Here is a 23,880-nt window from a genome sequence, read left to right as displayed (position 1 = left end):
TCTGGATCCAACCTCTCATCTTTTTTTCTATAGCTTTAGGGAGAAGAAACTTCCCTCTGGTGATTCATTTATATTTGTTTTCTATTTCTTACTGATTTTTTTGGATCTGACTACCATACATAATTCAATTTCTGTATTAGGCCATTTTCATACTGCTATGAAGAAATGCCCGAGACTGGGTAATTTATAAAGGAAAAGAGATTTAATGAACTCACAGTTCCACATGGGTGGGGAGGCCTCACAATCATGGTGGAAGGTGAAGGAGGAGCAAAGGCACATCTTACATGTTGGCAGGCAAGAGAGTGTGCAGCGGAACTGCCCTTCTTAAAACCTTCAGATTCATGAGACTTATTTACTATCACAAGAACAGCATGGGAAAAACCCAGTCCCATGATTCAATTACCTCCCACTGGGTTTCTCCCACAACACATGAGGATTAACAGAGCTAAAATTCAAGATGAGATGTGTGTGGGGACACAGCCAAACTATATCACCTTCCTAAATTTTTTTTCTAATTTACATTATTTTGTTTTGGTCTTTCTTTCTGTCCTTGAATTCAGTTTCCTGAGAACTACATCATCTTCTTATTCTTATTTTAAGTTGTGTCTGTTCCTGCATAGGGATTGGCCCTAGTGCAGAAGAAGGGTGTAAAGACTTACTGGATGGAGAATGCTAGAATAATCTACTGATTTTTCGACTCTTCCTGCCTATTGTCCAGATTCTTGATTTGAACATTGTCTTTACTTCATCTTTAACCTTAAATTCTGACACTTCTAGCACAACTACATGCTGATCTGTAAACACTTGGCTCAACATCTCAGGACTATGTCAACTCTGACTCCTGCCTTTTTTTTTTTTTTTTGACCCCTTCTGATATTGTTTGACTCTGCATCCTCACCCAAATCTTATCTCAAATTGTAATCCTCACCTGTCAAGGGAAGGACCTGGTGGGATGTGATTGGATCATGGAGGCAGTTTCCCCCATGCTGTTCTCATGACAGTGAGTGGATTATCATGAGAGCTGATGATTTAAAAATGGCACTTCCCTGCTTTGCTCGCTCTCTCTCCTGCCACCCTGTGAAGAACGTACTTGCTTCTCCTTTACCTTCCACCATGATTGTAAGTTTCCTGAGGCCTCCCTAGCCATGTAGAACTATGAGTCAATTAAACCTTTTTACTTTATAGATTACCAGTCTCAGGTAGTATCTTTATAGCTATATGAAAATGGACTAATACAGAGAATTGTTACCAAGATAGTGCGGCACTGTTATAAAGATAACCCAAAAATGTGGAAGTGACTTTGAAACTGGGTAACGAGCAGAGATTGGAACAGTTTGGAGGGCTCAGAAGACAAGAAGACATGGGAAAGTTTGGAACATCCTAGAGACCTGTTGGATGGTTTTGACCAACATGCTGATAGTGATATGGAAAATGATATCCAGGCTAAAGTGGTCTCACATGAAGATGAGGAACTTATTGGGAACTGGATCAAAGGTTACTCCTGTTATGTTTAGTAAAAGGACTGGTGGCAATTTGCCCCAGCCTTAGAGATCTGTAGAACATTGAACTTGAGGAAGATGATTTATGATATCTGGTGGTAGAAATTTCTAAGCAGCAAAGCATTCAAGATGTGACCTGGCTGATTCTGAAAGTGTTCCATCATGAGCATTCACCAAGAGATGGTTCAAAATTAGAACTTATGTTTAAAAGGGAAGCGGAGCATTAAAGTTTGGAAAATTTGCAACTCGACCATGTGGTTGAAAAGAAAACCCATTTTCTGGGGAGACATTAAAGCTGGCTTCAGAAATTAGCAAAAGAAATGAAGAACTGAATGTTAATAGCCAAGACAATGAGAAAAATGTTGCTAGAGCATGTCAGAGATTTACAAGGCAGCCCCTTGCATCACAGGCCCAGAGGCCTAGGAGGGAAAAATAGTTTTGTGGGCTGGGCCCAGGGCCCTGCTGCTCTGTACAGCCTCAGGACCTAGTTCTTTGTGTCCCAGCCACTCCAGCTGCAGTTGTGGCTAAAAGGGGTCAATGTACAGCTCAGGGCATTGCTTTAGAGTGTGAAACTCCCAAGCCTTGGCAGCTTCCATGTGGTGTTGGGCCTGCACGTGTGCAGAAGACAAGAGCTGAGCTTTGTGGGTTTCCACCTAGATATCAGAGGATGTATGGAAATGCCTGGATGCCCAGGCAGAAGTCTGCAGGGGTGTAGCCGTCATAGAGAACCGTAACTGGGGCAATACAAAGAGGAAATGTGGGGTTGGAGCCCACACACAGAGTCACAACTGGGGCACTGCCTGGTGAACCTGTGAAAAGAGTGCCATTGTCCTTCAGTCCCCAGAATGCTAGGTCCACCAAGAGCTTGCACCATGCATCTAGAAAAGCCACAGGCACTTAACGCTAGCCCATGAAAGCAGCTGTGGGAGCTGTACCTTGCAGAGCCGCAGGGGCAGAGCTGCCCAAGGCCTTGAGGGCCCACCCCTTGCATCAGCATGCCCTGGAGGTAAGGCATGGAATCAAAAGGGATTATTTTGGGGCTTTAAGATTTGATGAATGCCCTGCCAGGTTTTGGACTTGCATGGGACCTATGGTCCCTTTGTTTTTGCCAATTTCTCCCATTTGGAACAGGAATATTTACTCATTGCCTGTAGCCTCATTGTATCTTGGAAGTAACTAACTTGGTCTTGATTTTACAGGATCCTGGGTGGAAGGGACTTCCCTTGTCTTAGATAAGACTTTGGACTTGAACTTTTGGGTTAATGCCGGAATGAGTTAAGACTTTGGGGGACTGTTGATAAAGGATAATTGTATTATGCAGTGTGAGAAGAACATGATATTTGGGAGAGGCCAGGGGCAGAATGATATGGTTTGGCTCTGTGTCCCCACTCAAATCTCATCTCAAATTGTAATCCCCGTATGTCAAGGGAAGGACCTCATGGGAAGGACCTGGTGGGATCATGGGGGCAGTTTGCCTCATGCTGTTCTAGTGATAATGAGTGAGTTCTCACAAGATCAAGGTTTAAAAGTGAAACTTCTCCCCTTTGTCTTCTTTCTCTCTCCTGCCACCTTGTGGAGAAGGTATTAGTTCCCCTTTGCCGTCCATCAAGATTATCAGTTTCCTAAGGCCTCCCTAGTCATGTGGAACTGTGAGTCAATTAAATCTATTTTCTTCATGAATTACCCAGTCTTAGGTAGTTTTTTATAACAGTGTGAAAATGGACTAATACACTTTCCCACCCCATTATCTAATTTTTCTTGTATATTTCTTAACATTAAACCAACTTCCTGAGCATGAACCCTCACAATTAAATTTAATTCACTTCAGCAGATGTTTTTGGTATTCCCACTAAATGCCAGGTACTTTCATAGGCCCTGAAAACACAAACCTGAAAAGGTATTCACATCTGCCTTCTGGGAAGTCACAATAAATTGAGAGAGAATGGAAATTAAAGAAATAACTAAGATCTATCAAGAAAGTGATCTCTTACATCCATCATCTCAAGACTGACATACTAATTCTCCCTTTTTAAGTCCACAATTGCCTCTACTATGTTAACAATAGAAAAACCAAAAGTTGCTCATTTGACCTTGATCATCACTCAAATTTTATTATTCTCTCCTTATACCGCCCCTCCCTAGTGCACCCCTTCCAGATTTCTCCACTTATAGCTTTGCTTCATCTTCACTCCCCTTACTGCCTTAACCTTCTGCCAGCTCGCTTCTATCATAACCACTCTAATGACATTGTTTTCTTGAAGGTTGCCAATGGATTCTTTCTTCTAAAATTAGAAAGGTGTGAAGTTTTTACATTTATTTAAAAAATTCTCTTTCTCCTTAACTTTCTCCTAATTTTGCCTTTGTTGAGCATCCACTTGCAACTCTGCTGCCTCACTCTATCTACTATAATATTTTGGTTGTACTCTAGTCTCTCTGCTTCATTGTCTTTTCCTTGATAATATTTTACTAACCCACTTGATACTAGATCTAAATATTAGTTCTTGATTTTCTACTCCCACTTTGCAATGTCTTCCTAAAGCAAAATGTACAAACAGCAAAAAAAAACTAAAGATAATAATTCTATGGCAATTCAACAATGAATTCAACCTCTCTCAAGCTTCTCATTTAAATTTGTAGGTGCTTGCTTGACATCAGGATTTCTATCACTGATAAATGTTCTATCACAAAGCACTTTATCTTTTAATATATCCAAAGTTTAATTATTTTTCTCCTTGGATACAGCATCTCTTTTATGTATCCAAATTTCTACTAGTAATGCCTTGAAGTAGACCTGAATTTAAGAGAAAGCAAATTCTATTTGGAGAATACTTGAGAAGCTCCATCTTTCAGAGACATTTTGATTCATTGTTCTAATAATCTAGATCTGGAATCTTGGAATAATTTTTTACTTTCCTTTACTTCACTTTCCAAATAAAAGAAGTTGCCAAATGTTTGAGATTTAGCCTCAGCGATACATGCAAGACAAAAATACTACCACATATTGGAATATGGCTTGAAAATTAACAGCGCTTCCTTTCATATTTGATTTCCTTAAATGAAGAGGAGATAGATATGTAGATAAATCACAGCATTACTTTATCATAATCCTATGAGTTTGCTTGTCCCATTTAACATACGAGTATGTTGAGGCTGAGTTTGGTGACTCGTAATTCACAATTTATGCGAAAACTATTATGCCATATAACAGTACTTCATGATGTACAGTGATTCTCAAATCTGTTTTCTCCTTCCCATATCTACTGCTTATATAATTTAGTCCTTATTATCTTCATAGTAAATTATTAGAGCAATTTGTTTTGTATTGCTACACCTTTGTTATGCCTCCATGTTGTTTAATCCTGCTAGCTGTTAGCCTTCTCTGTCATCTCACATTCCCTTTTAAAATGTTTTCTGACTACAAAATGGATAAAGACATTCCCAAATAACTGAAGATGTTTTATTTGTTGCGCTTTGGTATTTATTCTTCTGGAAAAAGAAATCTGAGGCCATTTAAAATTTAATTTCTTTGAAGGTGCCTATTTTTTCTTAACTGTATGTAGAAATCTACTTACACTTGTGCAAGTCAATGTCTACTCATTCCATTGTTTTTATCTGTGCTTTAAATTACTTGTGGCATCTGTTATATTTCTTTAATTCTAAAATTTATGTAACAAGTATATTTTATTCCTGAATTTGTTTTCATAGTGCTTATATTTTTTCTCATTTTAATTTTCATAACTTTCCCAGTAAGTTTGGGGAAATTTATCAAGCCTCTCTTTCACACAAAGTTGCTTTTCTGATTTTTCTTCTGTTACTGAAAGTTTGAATTCAAATAAATTGTTTTTAATTGTATGCAGTCTTTTCAGATTTTACACCACACTTGTTTTGACTGCCTTCTTCATTACTTCAGATTCACTATCCTCTTGAATCGTGTTCCAGAATGATTTCCATGTCCATTCTTATGAATTTATTCTTATGAGTGGAATTTCTAGAATGATTTCCATTTATTCTTTTGAATGGAATTTCCAGAATGATTTCCATGTCCATTCTTATGAATTCATTCTTATGACTAAAATTCATAAGAATATATTTTCTCTGATTATTAAAAATGGTCTCTTTTTTCAAATGCAGTATTTTTTCAAAAATGATATGACTATTTTTTGTTTTCCTTTACAAATGAAGACTCTTTAAAAAATTTGTTTCCTGAAGCAATTGTTTCTTACTATCTCTACTGCAGGATGGTGAAAGCCACCATCCTCTCTCACTGGGTCTTCTGCAACATCTTTCTCCCTCACTAGCAACCCTTCTTCCCATATCTTTCCTCCTAAAAACTATTCTCCACACAAACTCCATAGTAGTTTGTCAAAATTCTAACCATATCTCATTGCTTCTCTACTTAAAAAAATACAGTATTTGAATAAATTTCAAACTCTTTACTACATCATACGAGGCCCTTCATGATGTGCATTCTTACCCTCCTTGCCATTCGACTTGGTTCTTCACCTATTTTATTTATTGTCTTCTGTTTCACACTAAGCTTTCCTGACCAACCTACTTCAAATAGAAATCTCCCACCTTCCATCTCTCTAAGTTGTTTCACTGCTTTTCTTTGCCAGTTCTTTCTTTATGTTGGCTATCACTACCTGATATTATATTTATTAAGTATCTTGTTTATTGCCTGCTTGCCAAATTACAGAGTAAGCTTATAAATGCCAGGGAATTGTCTGTTTTATTTTCATCTGTATCCCAACGCATGAGAGAAACTCAGTATTTTTGGATGAATGAAAGGGTAATGACTACAGGCTTTATTTGCATATCAGTTTTTGTCAAATGCACAACAGGACGCTGTTACAGACCATCCATTCACCGTTGCCTCCAATGTCAGGACTGCTTTCAAGTCAGGTGTTTTTAAGTGTTTATTATTGTGAAAGAATATTTCTATGTTCTGCCACATGGCTGGCCATGTATTTGAATAATTTTTTCACTGCAAACACCTGGTGTTTCATAGAATTAAATAAAACTGTAAACTAGAATTATCAGGCTGAACATGAACAAAAGCTGGATACACTGAAAAGTAAACTGAGAACAGAAGCTGCTTCTTCCCAAGGTCTTTTAGAAATCTGGAAAACTTGAGCTGTAGTTTAAAAGAATATTTGGATAAAGGAACACATGACAAGCCCATTGTGTAATCAGAGTGAGGAATCTAATGTGAGTATTTTCTTCAATAAAGCTTGGACTTGGATACCCTCAGCATCAAAGTGACCACAAAGTCAAACTACAGAAACCCAACATTGAGAGGGTTACGGGGAAAGTTACCTTGGTATAGAACAAAGGGAAAAATGTCCCCAAGTTTTTATGATAACAAATGAGCCCACTTGTAATTTTCAGGACAAAGTCACATAATGAAAGTGATCCAAGAAGTTCAATAAGTAAATTTGATTTAAGGTTTTCCTGGACTAATAATATATTTGGAAATTTGTCAACAGTAAGCACAGACAAATCACTGGAAAAAACTTTCTTTAGCACAGATCTAAAATAATAACACAATAGGCCTGTGTGGTGACTCACGCCTGTAAATCCAGCACTTTGGGGGGGCCTAAGTGGGTGGATCACTTGAGGTCAGGAGTTTGAGATCAGCCGGGCTAACATGGTGAAACCCTGTCTCTAGTAAAAATACAAAAATTAGTTGGGCGTGGTGGTGCATGCCTGTAATCCCAGGTACTTGGGAGGCTGAGGCACAAGAATCTCAAGCCAGGGAGGCGGAGGTTGCAGTGAGTCAATATCATGCCACTGCAATCCACCCTGGGTGACACAGCAAGACTCTGCCTTAAATAAATAAATAAATAGCAGCACAGGAGAGACTTCCAAATATTTATCTATAACATACACATGTACACACACATCAAAATTTCTCCATGGCTCCATTTCTAGTGAGGGGAAGGAGTCAGTAACCAAAACAAATAAGATATGTAATATGTTAAATGATGAAACATGCCATAAAGGAAAAAAAATAGTAGGGTAAGATCAAGAAACTGTGTAATAAAAGAGTTTTGAGCATTGAGTAGCTCAGATGGCCTCATTAAAAAGGCAGAATTTGAGAAATGGAGTGCTCTCACGAAGTTTTGACAGAGTAATATGAAGAAGAGATGGAAGTGGAGTAAGGGCTGAAATAGGAAGATACTTAAAAGGCTACTGCAATAATCCTGGTGAGTGGTGATGAAAGCTTGACCCAGGGAGGTAATGGTGAAGATAGTGAGAAGTGCTTGAAGTTTGGAAATATTTTGAAGACAAAAGCAATAGAATTTGAACACAGAGTTGATGTGGATATAAATGAATGCGTTCAAGAGTTTGGATATTAGGAGCTACAAGAGTAAAAATCTCTGAAAGAATGTTCTCTAAACCAGACCTCACATAATTTTCACAGGCAAAGATGTAAAATAATGAGCTCAAAATAATAAATCCATATGAAGACAAATATTCATCATTGCTAGGAGGCAGCAGAAATAATACAAGGAATTAGACTTTCAACGTTTGGGATATTGGGATTAAGATATGTAGGATACAAAATACATATAGTTGAAATATTTGATTAAATTCAGGAGAATATAAACAGTATGAAAAGTGAATGAGAGGCTTTCAAAAATTACCATGAACACTTGAAAAAGAAATATTTATAATGTATGAAAATTTAAAAAATACAATTAAAATAAGATAATGAAAAGAAAGTATAAATACATCTTCAGTAACCCTTATCTGAAATGCTTGTGATAAGAAGCGTTTTGGATTTCAGAGTTCTTTGGATTTGGGAATGTTTTCATTATAGTTACTAGTTAAGCATCCCAAATCTGACAATCTGAAATTCAATATCCTTCAGTATTTCCTTTGAGCAGCATGTTGGTGCTCAAAAAGTTTTTATTTTGGAGCACTCCAGATTTTAGATTTTTGGATTTGGGATCTCAATCTACTATAGTATATTAGATATAGCTGATATAAGAATTAGTTCATCGGATGATGTACTTGAAAGAATTACCTATATTGCAACACAGCAATACTAATACGAGAGAGAAGATAAGGAGTGAAGAAATGCAAAATTCAAAGGGATGGCTGAGAATAATCCAGCATTTTAACAGACAAATATTCTCAAATTCAAGAAAATCAGTGAATAACAAGCATGAGAAATGCAAAAGATATATACTTCTAGACACATTCTAATCAAGTTGCAGAGTACCACTCGTATAGAAATATATAGAAATGAGCTTAAATATCACCAGCGAAGAAAGACCAGAATGAATGACACTTAGATTAGCAGCAGGTATTTAAATCACAAGGGAAGTAATAAAATGGTAAATACTATCAATGAGCTGAGAGAAAACAAAAGACAACTTAGAATTGCATTGCCTGTGAATTTTTCATAGAGGAATTAAGACAAAATAATGATGTTTTCAAAACAAAACAAAGAAACAAACAGCTAGGAGTTTAGTACTAACAGAACCACAGAAAAAGAAACTTCTAAATTACATATTTTGGGAATAAAGAACATGTTCCCATAATAAAGGCCTGAGATACAAGAAGAAATAGTGAGAAAAGAAAGTAGCAAATATTTTGATAAGTCCAAACACTGACTACATAAAATATCACTGACTACATAACAACATGAGCAACAATAATATCTAGTTGTTGGAGATAAAATAAGAAAAGCATCAAGATAAGAATAAAATATTGACCAGTGATGATGAGCTTTTTTTCATATGTTTTTTGGCCGCATAAATGTCTTCTTTTGAGAAGTGTCTCTTCCTATCTTTCACCCACTTTTTAATGGGATAAAGAAAATGTGGCACACCCTGGAATACTATGCAGCCATAAAAAAGAAGAGTTCCTTTCCTTTGCAGGAACATGAATGAAGCTGGAAACCATCATTCTCAGCAAACTAACACAGGAACAGAAAACCAAACACTACATGTTCTCACACATAAGTGGGAGTTGAACAATGAGGACACATGGACACAGGGAGGGAAACATCACACACTGGGGCCTGTCGGGGGGTGTTATGTAGCCTGTAGGGAGGGATAGCATTAGGAGAAATACCTAATGTAAATGACGGGTGGATGTGTGCAGCAAACCACCATGGCGCATGTATACCTAGGTAACAAACCTGCACATTCTGCACATGTATCACAGGACTTAAAGCATAATAAGAACAAAAGAGAAAAAAAGGAATAAAATATTGAAAGCCATCAATATGCAAACCAGGAGATGGTTCAGGAGATTACATACATTTAAGTGTCTTTTTTTCTTTTGTGGGTAAAAGTTAAAACAAAAGATTAAACTATATTAAGTGTGACTGTTCAAATATCTCATGTTACCACTTAAAAGAGTAGTGCTTGCAAAATGTGAAAATTGGAAAGGAGAATAAAAAAAAATAGCCTGAAAAGTAAGGAAGTTAGATTTTACCTTAAGAAGTTAGAAAGAAATTATAAACTTTAAGAAAGTAGAAGAAATTGCACTGTAAGATTTTGAACAGAGCTTAATGAATAGAAAGAAAAATACAATACAGCTTCAACAAAACTGAAAGTTGGCTTTCTAAAAAGATGAATAAAATCAACAAATCTTTAGCAAGGCTAACGAAGATTTAAAATCACCCTAAAATTTGGGAGACAGATAAAACTGAGGGATCGTGTAAATACTTCCCTGGACTTTACTAGCTAATGTCTATATCCCTTCAATTCTTTTAAGATGAAAATATTTAATAACTGTTTCTGCTCAATAAAATGTAAGTATGCCACAGGATCTAGCATTACACTGCATTTAAAGATAAAATTGGTGTTAATAATATGCAAACTGAATATTGTAGATTAAAAATTGCCAAATAATAAAGAAATTTATCTTTAGATTTCTGGTTCTAAAATTGGTTGAAGTTGCAACTTTCTGGAGGTAAATGAATTAGTTTGACTTATTCAGGAAAGTCAAAATTTCAGCCGAATAAATCTTTGTTAAAGTGTTTCAGAAATTGTGAAACATTTAAAGAGCTTTCTCTGTGGTAGTTCCCAAAGAAAGTACCCTGGTCAAACTTCAGGGAAGGTGTGAAACTATCAGATTTGTAGAAAAAATAGGATCTGTAAAAGAAGGCAATGATGGAAAAAAAAAAATTAAGAACTCTAGGAAGAAAAGACACAAATGAAGACTTATCTCCTTCACTGCTAATTTGTTCAAGTTACACTTTTGTCAAATTAAGTCAGAAATTACTAGATTCTCCAAAGAGGAGAAAAGAAAAACAGGAGGTTTGGGGATGGTATTTTCCAGGAATGCTAAAAATACGATGCTCCACCTTTCCCTTCATTCCACCCATTAAATGTTCTGCTTTCCTGTCTAGGGCATATACAAGGCAGAACACATCTGGAAGGCTTTTCCTGCTCTGATTTTTTTGGTTTTTCTTTTAATCTTTGTCTTAAATAAACCTGAAATATTGAAAAATTAGAAGAAATGATAGAAACATGTAGGTATGCTTTTTGGCTAGCAGCAGTGTTCAAATTTTAATATAAAATACATTGGTTTTATAGTTAATATCCAAATTACGATAAGTGAGTTTTAGAGCCTATTAAGCAGAGCTCAATTAAACACGCTAGCAAAAGGAGACATTTATTTCTTATATCAAGGCAGTTCTCCTTCATAGAAAACAAAAGGTGAACACTCATTTTATTCCTCCAAATCTGAAGTCAAATAGAATATAGGAATTTGGAAACATGAAAATATGTTTGATGCAGAAATTTGGCACAGATTTTGCTTGCTTGTTTAATGAACACTGTTGCTTCCATCAGTAAGACACTGAATATCACGATAAAACCATTGTCCAGGAACAAAAGGCTGAATTTAAAGGCCACCAGCTGGCTCTAATTTACACACATGCCTCACCTTGAAATCTGGAAACATGTATAGCATCAAGGGATGTCGTCATTATTACGAAGTTTAAAGATAGCATTGTTCAATGAAATCAGAGAAAAATCTAGTTTGAAGGCATTTGCCTTGAAAAGTTAGGAAAATCAAATAGTTATATGTATATATATATATTTCCTTTCATCAAAAAGATAACACATGCCATATATGAAGAAAATTACAGATGTTGTTATAATTAATCTGCCATTGATATATCAGGATTTTTAACATCAGCATCTTTCATAAATAAGATTGCTCTGTGACTAATTAATGCTCTAACATCAATTTGGTAGTGAAAAGTTTAAGACAACCTAAATTCATTTCTTCCTCAAATATTGTTTTGGAATGGTTTTTTTCCCCCACAAACTTTAAAAATAATATTCTATTTCATATTTAATATGGGTCATAGACAAAATATGATTCTGTCTAGGTGTATGCAGAATATTCCACAGCTTCTAGTAGAGCTATGCTAATTCAGTAGCCTTTAACCACATGTGGATATTTACATTTCAATTAATTATAATTAAATAAAATTTGAAAACTTGGTCCCTTGGTGCTTCATATTTTAAGTACTTAGCCATATATGGCTAGTGGTTACTGTTTTGGACAGCACAGATACAGCACATTTCTATTATTACAGGAAGTTGTATTGGACAAGGCTGCAAATAGAGAGACCTAGAAAGGATTTGGGGGGTAGGCATTCAGAGCTTCCAGAAGAGTTAAAAATGGCAGAATTATTTAGCCTAGAAAAAAGAAAGAGGAGCACTGGCCTTATGAAGACTTTTGAATGACAGAAAAGATATAAAAAAAGGGAGCCAGCTGTTTTTAATATACTGGTCAGAGACAGGAGGAACTGATTTAAAATATAGTGGAGAGATTTAGAGTAAGCAGAAAAAGTGGGAGTTATTAAACAACTAAATGACTTACAGGAATTTCTCCTTTCAAGACTTTCTACGAGAAAGCCACATACTTAGTGACAGTCAGTGAATATTTATCATTGATAATTAAGCCAAATTCTCTGGTGTCCTTTCTAAACTCAGAGAGATGTAGTCAATTAATCAATAAATAACCATTAGTTCTGTATTATGTTTCAGGTAGTGTACTAGAGAGAAGGTACATAGCAGGAGCACTGAACATTATTTACTTAAATCCTACCCTTACAATATCACGCTTTAGGAGTAAGGCGAAGTAGTGATTACATAAACAAATACATTCTAAAATAGTTTCAGGTAACTAATGGGGTTCTGAATTAGTTAAAGTAGTGTAATAATGAGGAAGTGACATTGAAGAGTACATGGATTTGGAAAGACAAGATCGCTGAGTGGCTGACATTTGTGTTGATATTTTGTTAGAGGGGAGGAGGTAGCCATAAGAGAATCAGATAATCTAGGGGAAGCCTGGTCCAAGTATAAGAAACAGCAAGTTCCAAACTCTCAAGCCTCACATATTAGGGAAACAGCAAAAGCCACTGTATCTGGAGATGAATGAAGGCAGGGATGAGTGATTTGGGATGAGTTGGAGAAATGCAGAGGCCACATCATGCAGGGTCTTGTGGACCAAACTATGGAGTTATATATTACTCTGTTGAAATAGCAAGTCAATGGAGAATTTAACAAGATCATTCTGGCTCCTCTTCCACATCTCCTCTGGAATGTGAGGCTGTGACGGGAGGATCAGGGCAGGGAGGACAGTTAGTGAAAAATACCATAATGGAACGGCAGTTTTATGAGTAGAGATGGCAACAAATAGATTTAATATGTTTAGAGGCAAAATGGAATCTATGGATGGATTGTATGAAGTATGTAGTATAAAGAGAAGTAAAATATTTACTCGTAGTGTTTTGACCTGAGCAAGGGGCAGAAGAATGGATGGTAATGGAAATTACTGAAATAATGGAGGCTTGATGGCAGGACCAGGGAGGTATATTTGGGCAGAATATGCTGAGTCTAAGATAAATTTTAGACATTTAAGGCATTTGAATATGTGAGTCTGTGAATGAGAGAAAGGCCCACTAGAAAGAAATCATTGAGGATTTCGAAAATTTGAACACCTCTTTCAAACATCTTGATCTCACATTTTTACAACACTACCACAACAAGTGTCAAATATGTAAATTTCATGTGATCATAATAAATTCACCACAATAAACCATCTGTGGGGCCATAAGTCTAATTAGTTCAAAGATTAAAATCTTACAAACTCTGATGTAAAAAATTATCAATGAATTACATTAGAAGTTAACAACAAAATATCTAGAAAATACACAAATATTTGAAGATTAAGTAATATATTTGTAAATAAACCATAGCTTAACAGAGCAAAAAGTAGGAAAATATTTTCACAAAATAATGAAAAAACAGCACATTAAGATTTAGCAGATTCAGTTAAAACTTTTCTTAAAAATTTATACTTTTAAATTTCTGTATTAAAGAAAGGATTAAAGCAATGACCTAAGTTTTCCACTTAAGAAGCAAGGGAAAGAAGAACAAATTAATCCCAGAGTAAATAGAAAAGGAATTAAATAACTAAGAGAAGAGCAGTGAAATAAAAAACAAACAAAAAGTAGATAAAAATTTCAAAAGCCAGAATCTGCTTCTTTTTAAAGGTTAAGAAATTTGCCAGATTGACCTACAAAAAAGAAGAGATGATACAAATAACCCAGTAGGAATAAAGATTGAAAGAAGTGAATTATAACTGTGTTTATTCACAGATGATACAATTGTTTTCAAATAAGCTTCTAATAAATCTACAAAAATAGTACTGGTACTAATTAGAAATTTAAAAATATATTATATTCAAAGTTAATATGCAAAACTTAGTGTATTTTTATATACTAATTGCAAACAATTGCATAATAAAATTAATATACACATTTACAATAACATCAAGATGGACTTAAAAACTTAGAAATAAATATAACAAATGGCATGCAAGACCTCTACACCGAAAACTAACATATTGCTAAGAGAAATAAAAGAAGACCTAAATCAGTGAAGAGATATACCATATTCATGAATTGGAAGGCTAAATATTGTTAAGATTTCACTTATCTCCAAATTGATATTTAAACTCAGTACAACCCCAATCCAAATTCCAGCATTCTTTGTTGTACAGTCATCTGTCACATGTGGAAGTTTCGGCCAATGACAAACTGCATATATGATGGTGGGCCCATAAAATTATAATGGAGCTGAAAAGTTTCCATTTCATAAATACTTACCACTGTTACCATTTAGTACAGTAACATGCTGTACAGGTTTCCTAGCCTAGGAACATTAAGGTACACTGTATAGAATAAGTGTGGAGTAGTCTATGCCATTTAGATTTGTGCAAGCACACTCTATGATGTTCACACAATAATAAAATACCCTAACAATGCATTTCTCAGAATGGATCACAGTTGTTAAGCTCTGGATGATTGTATATGATAATAAACTGACCCCCAAATTGTTATAGAAATTCAAAGGATAATAATCTTGTAAAATAACAAATTTGGCGAAATTGTATTTCCTGACTTTAAGACTTACTTTAAGACTATGATCATAAAAAAAGTATAGTTAAGACTAGACAAAAAAATAAATGGACCAGAATTGACAGTTTTATAATATATCAATACTTGTATGGTCTATTATTTTTCAACCTAAGCAATTAAGTGGATGAATAAATGTTTTTAGCAAATGATGCACAAACTGGCTCTCTAAATGGATCAAGTTGTACCTAATCTATACTTCACAATACATACTAATATTACTTTCAGATAGTTTATAGACCTAAACACAAGTTAAAGCTATACAAATTTTAGAAGAAATCACAGGAGACTACCTCCAAAAACTTGAGGTATGCAAATATTTCTCTGGAAGTAATGATAAATCGCTAGAGACAGAAGAAAAGAAAAGAAAAATTTATACTGGATCAAGATTTATAAAGTCTTCTCATGAAAGAAATCATATTAATACATAAGGAGGCAAGTAGCATTCAGGGAGGAGCAACACTATATACACTACACATATAAGATATGTTATATATATATCTTACATATACTTGACAAAAGATTTCTACCCGACGGATATAAAATAATCACTATGTATCGATATTGAAAAGATAAACTAATTAAAGACGTGCAAACAACTTGAACACCTGTTGGAGAAGTAAAAACATCTGCCCACAAAAAATGCTTGTTAAAGAATATTAACATCATTTTTCTTCGTAATAACCCCAAACTGACAATAATCCAAGTTGGACAATCCAATAGAAAAATGTATATACAAATTGTAGTGTTTTCAAAATATGGTATATTTCTTAACATTAAAAGGAATAAAATATTGATATGCATAACACAGTAGATAAATTCCAAACTTTTTTTTTTGTCTGGCAAAAAGAAACAAGCTAGATGCAAGAGACTATATACTGTATAAGTCCATTTACATAAAGTTCAGTAAGTATAGCTAATCTACTCTTATAATAGAGGAAATGGCTGCCTATAGAGATTTGGGATTGACTATAAAGGGGCACAAAGGAATGATGTGAGATGATGAACATGCTCTGTATCTTGAGTAGAGTATTGATTAATTACATTACTCAAAATTCAATAGTTTTGTACTCTAACATCTTTAATAATAAAAAGAAGCAAACAAAGAAGTGATAATAGGCCAGGTTCCGTGGCTCACGCATGTAATCCCCAGCACTTTGGGAAGCTGAGGCGGGTGGATCACAAGGTCAGGAGATCGAGACCATCCTGGCCAACATAGTGAATACCTGTCTCTACTAAAAATATAAATATTAGCTGGGTGTGGTGGCAGGCGCCTGTAGTCCCAGCTATCCAGGAGGCTGAGGCAGGAGAATTGCTTGAACCTGGGAGGCAGAGGTTGCAGTGAGCTGAGATTGCGCCACTGCACTCCAGCCTAGGCAACAGAGTGAGACTCTTGTTTCCTCCCCCCGCCAAAAAAAAGATGAAATAATGACAAAATTATCTGAATGTACTATAGCTGTCTTTTGATTCCCCCTCAAAAAAACATATTGTCAGATCCGACCAAAAACCTCAATCTCTGGTGTTACTTTCTTTCCCCAATGCTAGTTTGTGTGTGTGTGTGTTTGTCTATTTCACAAGGTTACTTGCCAATGTGCTGGATTGAAAATCACACTTAAAATAATTTTAATCCCTGCTCCACTTCATAAACTTCAGTTTTTTTCTCTTCATGGTGTCAGTCTTGCCTATATAAAATAACAGTGTGAAGAAACCGATGGAAATCTTGTTTCCTGAGAATAATCAGGCTCACAAGTGGCAGTTGCTTGTCTGTTCAGGCCCAAGTTCTTATTCCAAAATTGCCAATCAGGGAAGTCGTTTCTTTTCCTCAGGGAAAAGCAAGTCAAGAGGTATAACGCGGCTAGGATTCTAAAGCAAAGAGCATGACTCTTCATATGAAAGTAGACATTAGCAGTCTTAATTCAAAATGGGATGGTTTGGCAGTGTTGAATGCTCACTTAAAGTTTTTGGCACAGATTTGACATGAATCTAAACTGTATAGCTGTGCAATTTTTCTACCTCCGTGTTTCTCTGCTCAAATGCAGGCCTAGAAGAGGAGGATATTAGACTTTAACCCAGCTTGGGATTTTGCTGATTGAAGGTGTCAGAGAGATGGGAAAGTAAGTGAGTAATCATATTTTGTTATAATTCTGGATTGTGTAGTCCAACCTACCCCAAAGAGGAATGCAGCGGCTTGCTGGGGTATGAGTGCCAGTGAACAATGAGGTTACGTTATTTGATTTCAGAGTTTCGCTGCTTTAGGAAGGAGCTATTCATGCACTCCACTCATTCTCCTGTTTTTTGTTTTTCTTTTTTTTCTTTTTTTATATCTGCCTAAGGCAGCATGTATTCCTGATGCTTCTTGATCATGAATTAAGCTTTGTGGGACAGTTTCTCTTCCGTAGGAATAAGAAGAGGCTTGAAAATGTTGAGTGCTGTCCATGATTTACTCTAATTTGGTATTAGGAAACTCCTTGCCTAGCAGATTTAAAGTTCTCCATTTGTCTGTTCCCTATGTCTATCTCTCAAGTGTTCACAGAATCATGTAAAGAAGAATATTACAATTATATCTTCCAAACCTCAACACTGGAATGTGTAACCTCCAAAATAAAATTTCCTGTTCTCATACTTGCATTAAAAGGAATGCATTGAATCACTGAATTATTTTTCATAACTCCCATTAGAAAAATATTTCATTCATTCATTCATCTCACAAACTTTCACTGAGAATTTTGTGTCATGTACTGTGCTAAGAACTGAGAAAATCAGAAGCTAATACAGTCTAGTAGAGTTTTGTCACACAATAAAGTTATGTTAATAATTCAGGATAGTAAAAGTTCGAATCAATATAATGCATTACTGTGTAACTATAATAACAGAATATTTGCTGAGCTGCTCATAGTTTCATTGCCTGGGCTTCAAGGCTCCTATTGATACTTGGGCAGTCAAGGCAGAAATAGTCAACACATCTCTGAATGAATCAGTTTTCAAAAACTGGAGCATAATAATGTACAGGATACATTTCTTAAGGAATATTGGAGTCATTGTCAAATGAGGGCTTTTTGTAGGGAGGATGGGGAATGAAACTCGTAATTAAGTGCATTGTATGTGTTAACAATTGTCGTAGATAATTTAACATAATTATGTAATATTGTCTTCACAGTAATCTCAGATTCTTTATTCCTGTTTTCATAGAAAAACAAGAGTTATGCAGGTTGAGGATTGTCTAAATTCATTTAGGCACTGTAAAACCTTGTCTACAAAATGTAAGAGAACAGACACTTTATTCTATCACATTCGTAATTAATTCTGAGGATGATATTGAGGATTCATACAAAAATAATTGCAGCACCTTAATATATGTTTTACTTTAGAGTATATAAAGTGTTTTAACATATATTATCTCAGATGATCTTTACAATGACTCTTGTTCTTGGCACTTACATTGATAAAAGTGTTTTGAAAATAAATGAAAATCTGGAATCCTTTTGATGACTTCTCGATGGGAGTTAGAGGTAATTAGGTGTATTTCAGAACCAGAATAATGAAACAAGGATCAGAGAGCTTAGTTAAGAAAACACAATGGTGCTGCAATCCCCAAAATATTTCAGAAAGATATTCTGGACCACCTGGTTATTTTTTAGAACTAAGCACAAAAGATTACTTAAGCAGTTTCCCAGGTAGAATCATTTCTCTCCTATGTCAAGCTCACTTAGTGACAGCATCATTGATCGAGAAGTTTGTCTATAACAGAAAGACATATGTGTTGAAAATCATGAATATTATGGTGAATGGTGATTTATGATCTGATATCTCAATATGTGGACTGAGTCTTCCTAGGAGTAAAATATTTTAATTTTACGTATGTTATCACTGTATTACATTAGCTTTGAAAACAAAAACTTTGTATTTCAAAATAATTGTAAACTCTACATGTAAGTACAAAATAGTACAGAGTTCCATGTGTCCTTCACCCAGCTTTCCTCAATGACAATATCTTACATAACAATAATACAGTGATCAAAACTAGGAGATTGGCACAATGCTACTAACGTAACTACATATTATATTCAGTTTTTACATGGGTAACCTTTACTTATATAAATTTATTCTCTTATTTATTAGTTGATGCTTTTGTTGGGGGTAGTTTTAACCTATTCTGCTGAGTTATCATGAGATGCCAACTTTTATATCTACAATCACAAATGGGGAGATAAATAGAAGACTTCTTTCTGGAGAATAAAGGAAAATGTTTTTACATTTTTCCAAAGGAAAAAAGACACCTTGTCTTCCCTTTTGTGAACTCAGGTAGTAGAGAAGTTCTCTTCTTTACATTGGCTGGTGCTATTCAAGAAGAATAAAAATATAAATAGAAGGACAAAAATACCATCTGCACCGAATATAATCTAGTTTGTAAAACAGAATATAATATATAAAATGCACAATAAATATTTTGCATTATACAAAACTGTTGAAAAGATTTTTTTTGGGAAAAATTAATGTGTCTAAAATCAACCATTACAGGCACTGCTCAAGTCAGGCAATGAGGCCAGGTTATTTATTTTAAGAGAACTTCACGAGGGGCTTTTGGGAAAGCCAAGTTCCCTTGGTGATTCTTGGTTGGAATACCTGGAGGAGAAAACTGTTAACATCCCAGGACCGTGTGCCTTGGGAAGGAGGCATGAACACTCCACTTTCTGCCTTCCTATAATGATGTCAAATGATTTGCCTCATTAAGTCAGCTGTGTAAGAAACCTGGAGCAAACAAATATATGTTTAAATTTTCCTCTCTTTTCCCATCACTAAACACACATGGCTTTTAAAAAATATTAAGAGAAATAATTTCTTAGGATAGATAATTCTGGACACCCTTATGATATTACACATTGAGGCAACTAATCTGCCTTTGACTAATCTTCCTCATCTCATATGTCTAATTCTCTATCATTAATTATGGGACTTTTGCTACTTTTATTATATTTGTTACTCTTGCACATATATTTTAAGATCAGAAATAAAGAAAAAAATGGCAAATAGTTGTTTCATTGGAGGTTTTATAATTTATAGTTGTATAAAAGGACAAATATAATTTCTTGTTTATTTATTTATTTTGAGACAGAGTTGCTCGGTTGCACAGGCTAGAATGCAGTGACAGGATCTCAGCTCACTGCAACCTCTGCCTCCTGGGTTCAAGCGATTATTGTTCCTCAGCCTTCCGAGTAGCCGGGATCACAGATGCATGCCACCATGTCCAGCTAATTTTTGTATTTTTTTTTTCTTTTGGTAGAGATGGGGTTTTATCATGTTGGCCAGGCTGGTCTAACTCCTGGCCTCAAGCAACCCACCCTCCTTGGCCTCCCAAAGTGCTGGGATTACAGGCTTGAGACAAATATAAGGTAAATATCCAGAATTAGCTTTAAAATCACCTATTTGATTAGGACTCGCTTTCAAAATCTCCTTTTCTATATTTTAAACTTGTATGTGGTTTTATTTTTGATCACTTCTGTTTTGTATTTTTCAATAATGCAAACTTTTTATGCCGTGAAATTTTAAGTATATTATTATAAAACAATCATTTTTATTAAGGCCATTCAGTTCACATCAATATAACCAATACAATGAAGAACCTTCTGCGTATTAAAACACTTCCCGAGTTCTGGTAAATAGCCAAACAAGGGTTTACTTCTGGAAACATAAGGTTCATAAGATCCATATTTTTTCATCATAAGCCTTGGACCAATTAATAATAATTATCAGTAGAAATACATTTACATAATATTTGAAGTACCAACGTTAGATCTCTATAACTCATTGATTTATTAGAAAGCCAAATTACTTTTTAAATTTATTTGTTCTGCATTATTTTAAATCTTATCTGAACTCTGAGAAAGTTATTTATATTTCCAACCTAGATAAAAATATCTTTCTGAAGTGTACATTACATAATAGGAATTATTCTGGATATGTTAATATACAACTCAATTATTCTAAAATCCTGTTATGTAAGCATTCTAGTCTCCTTTTTCAGATAAATAAGCTAAGGCAGAAAGAAGAGGTGGATTCCCCTATTGCTTTGGTGAATTTTGACATCTTTCAGCTCCACGATTCTGAGATTTTATTAAAATTACCTAATATAAAGAAAAGAGAATGAGAGTAATATTGAATGGAAACTATATACTTACCCTATAAGAAACATAGCAGTAATTACACTTGCTAATGTACTTGCAACAGAGGTAATATCTCTGTTCTCTTTTCAGGAATGTAACTTCTAGCAAAGTAGTCTTTATAATAAAATCCTCTGAAATAGAGGAAGTAATCTCTGCCCTCTTAAACTATTTTTTAAATAAGAATTCAATGGAAGTATTTAAAACATAATAGTGGAAAGAGTGAACTTACAATGCAAAACAACAGACGTCGCTTTCATTCTAGCTTTGTTATTTTCTGCAAGTAATTCACTCACCACTGAGCTTCAATTTCTTTCTTTGTAAAACATAAAATGTAAAAATCATACCAACCTCATAGGGTTGTTTTGATTATTAAAATTAGATAAACGAAAAAAAAAAGCCTGGGAAATAGTAGAGGATACATTTCATAATAATTACTTTTTTTTTTTTTTTTGAGATGGAGTCTCACTCTTTGGCCAGCCTGGAGAGCAGTGGTGCAATCTCGCCTCACTGCAACCTCCGACTCCCTGGTTTAAGCAATTCTCGTGCCTCAGCCTCCTGAGTAGCTGGGATTACGGGCACACGACACCACGCCCAGCTAATTTTGTTTTGTATTTTTAGTAGAGACAGGGTTTCAACATGTTGGGCAGAATGGTCTTGATCTCCTGACCTCGTGATCCGCCCGCCTCGGCCCCCCAAAGTGCTGGGATTACAGGCATGAGCCATCGTGCCCGGCCTAATTACTACTTTTTGAAAAATTCATATTATAGTGGCAACACATTAGTGTTGGATTACAAAAGACCTTTCCAAATTCATATAATTAGACAGGAAGTAGTTGTTCAAAGTAACATGAAAAATGAGTAAACTTGTCGTCCTGCACTTATTTATAATTATAATTTTAGACCTCAAAACTTTGTTATTACCACTTTCTTTTAGGGAAGCTTTATTGCATTTATTCCCACTTTTTAAACATGACTGAGAGTTCTCATCTGGAATAGCACACATGTATTTCTAACCATCCTAGTGAATTAAAATTTGTATTTAATTACCATATAAGTGCATATGTTTCGAGCTCAACTTTAAATCCCAAAACTTAGAGAAATGGAATGCATTTTATGTTTTGTAATATATTCCTCTTTGAACACTTTTGCCTCTTATGATTGACTCTGTATCCTTTTTCAATCTTAAATATTTTGACTACATTGATGATTTTTACATAAATATTGCGGAGGACGCTACATTTCAAGAAAATTATGTCTTGAAGGGAGTTCTACAAATGAAAAACTGATGCAGTCTCATGCCAAGAAATACCTGCCATGGAATCTATTTTGTGTTTGCCAACTAATATAATTGGCTTTCTGATTTGAGGAAAGTTCTCTTAGATCCTACCGCTCAGCCTGAAGAAAATTAAATTTATCTATAAACGGAATGAAAAATGAAAAGACTTCCTTCTCTATTCTTCTTTCCCTCACTAATGTTTAACATTCAAATGAATGTCCCAGAGCAGTATGTCCAAACTAGATTTCACATCATGAGAGTTTATGTTGGAATTCTGTCAATGCCTTTTAGATTTTCAGAAAAAAAATATTGTAGGTTGCTTACATAATACTTAGTTTTACTTTTTGCTGTCTTATCTAAAAGAACTTCCTTAATGTGTCTTTTTCCAGTTCATTGGTATTTTGTAATTTCCAGCTTGAATCTCATTTATTCTCTTTTTCATTTTTTTCAATCATTACCATGCTGTGGATGCATGTGAATGCGTAACTCTAAAATCAAATCTTTATGAATCTTTATTATAGCCAGTCTTTTTGTTTCTATATTACAGAAGAAGAAATGGTTGGAAATAAATATAAATATTTTGACTATAACTGGTTGCTAGGTAAACCAGTGAGAGAACTAGACATAATATTTTATTTATATTAGAAACAGCATTTCTAAAGCAGTGTTTTTTGGTAGACTAATTACTTAACCTGGAAGCTGCACACAAGAATTTTATAAAGAAAATGCAACTTCCAAAGAAGGTACAACTGGGAAAAAATACTGGACTTTAGGTTTAGAGAAACAAGCTTTATTTCTAGTTCGACTACTTGTAACCTTGGCCAAGTTATTTAACTATCCTAGGTCTGTATTGTCATATATGTAAGGATACAGTTGGAGTCATAAAAGTCTGAAAATTTGACAATGCTAAAATTTATAATACTCTTCTTTAATGTTTCATTAATATACATTTATATTGCAGTGTTTTACATATGAAAGGAAATAGAGATTAAAAATTAAATGTCAACTCTTGCTATATATTGGTTGATTTGTTTTATCCTCATTGCCAGATAGACAATTTTTAGAGAAGAGTATTTTATAATCTGTTTAAGGGCACACAGCTAGTAAATTGGGGGACTGCCATTCAAACCTAGGAATTGGTTCTCAAACTCATTCTCTTTCTCCTGTACAGTAGTTTATCTCAAAAGCAAGTGAATGTGTTTATTTTGCAATAGAAATTAATATATACTTCAATATATCCATCTGTGTTAGATGAATATATTTGGGTGGTCAGGAGTGAAAAGTCTTTAGCTTCTATTTGCATGTTCCATTTCTTAAAGATTGCAGAAGTGCACGTTTATTAATTAATAAACTTAAAATGACTTATAGAGCTTAAACTAGGTCAGTAATAAGACATTCTACTCAGTCTACTAAAATAATAACTTTACCTTTTAAAAATAATAGAAGTCGCATAATTTCTTATCCCACAATTGCAAAGCAAAATTTC

General features: G+C 34.7%; 1 long non-coding RNA gene across 1 annotated transcript in view; it reads right to left on the bottom strand.

The window, feature by feature from the left end:
• LOC117975501 (uncharacterized) overlaps positions 1–23,880 on the bottom strand; it is a 67,693-nt gene that overhangs the window by 5,296 nt on the left and 38,517 nt on the right. The window lies entirely within an intron of this gene.

This window comes from Pan paniscus, chromosome 10, assembly GCF_029289425.2.
Source record: "Pan paniscus chromosome 10, NHGRI_mPanPan1-v2.0_pri, whole genome shotgun sequence".
Classification (NCBI taxonomy): Eukaryota; Metazoa; Chordata; class Mammalia; order Primates; family Hominidae; genus Pan; species Pan paniscus.
Note: the sequence above shows the minus strand (reverse complement) of the source record. Positions and strands in the feature narration are given on the sequence as shown.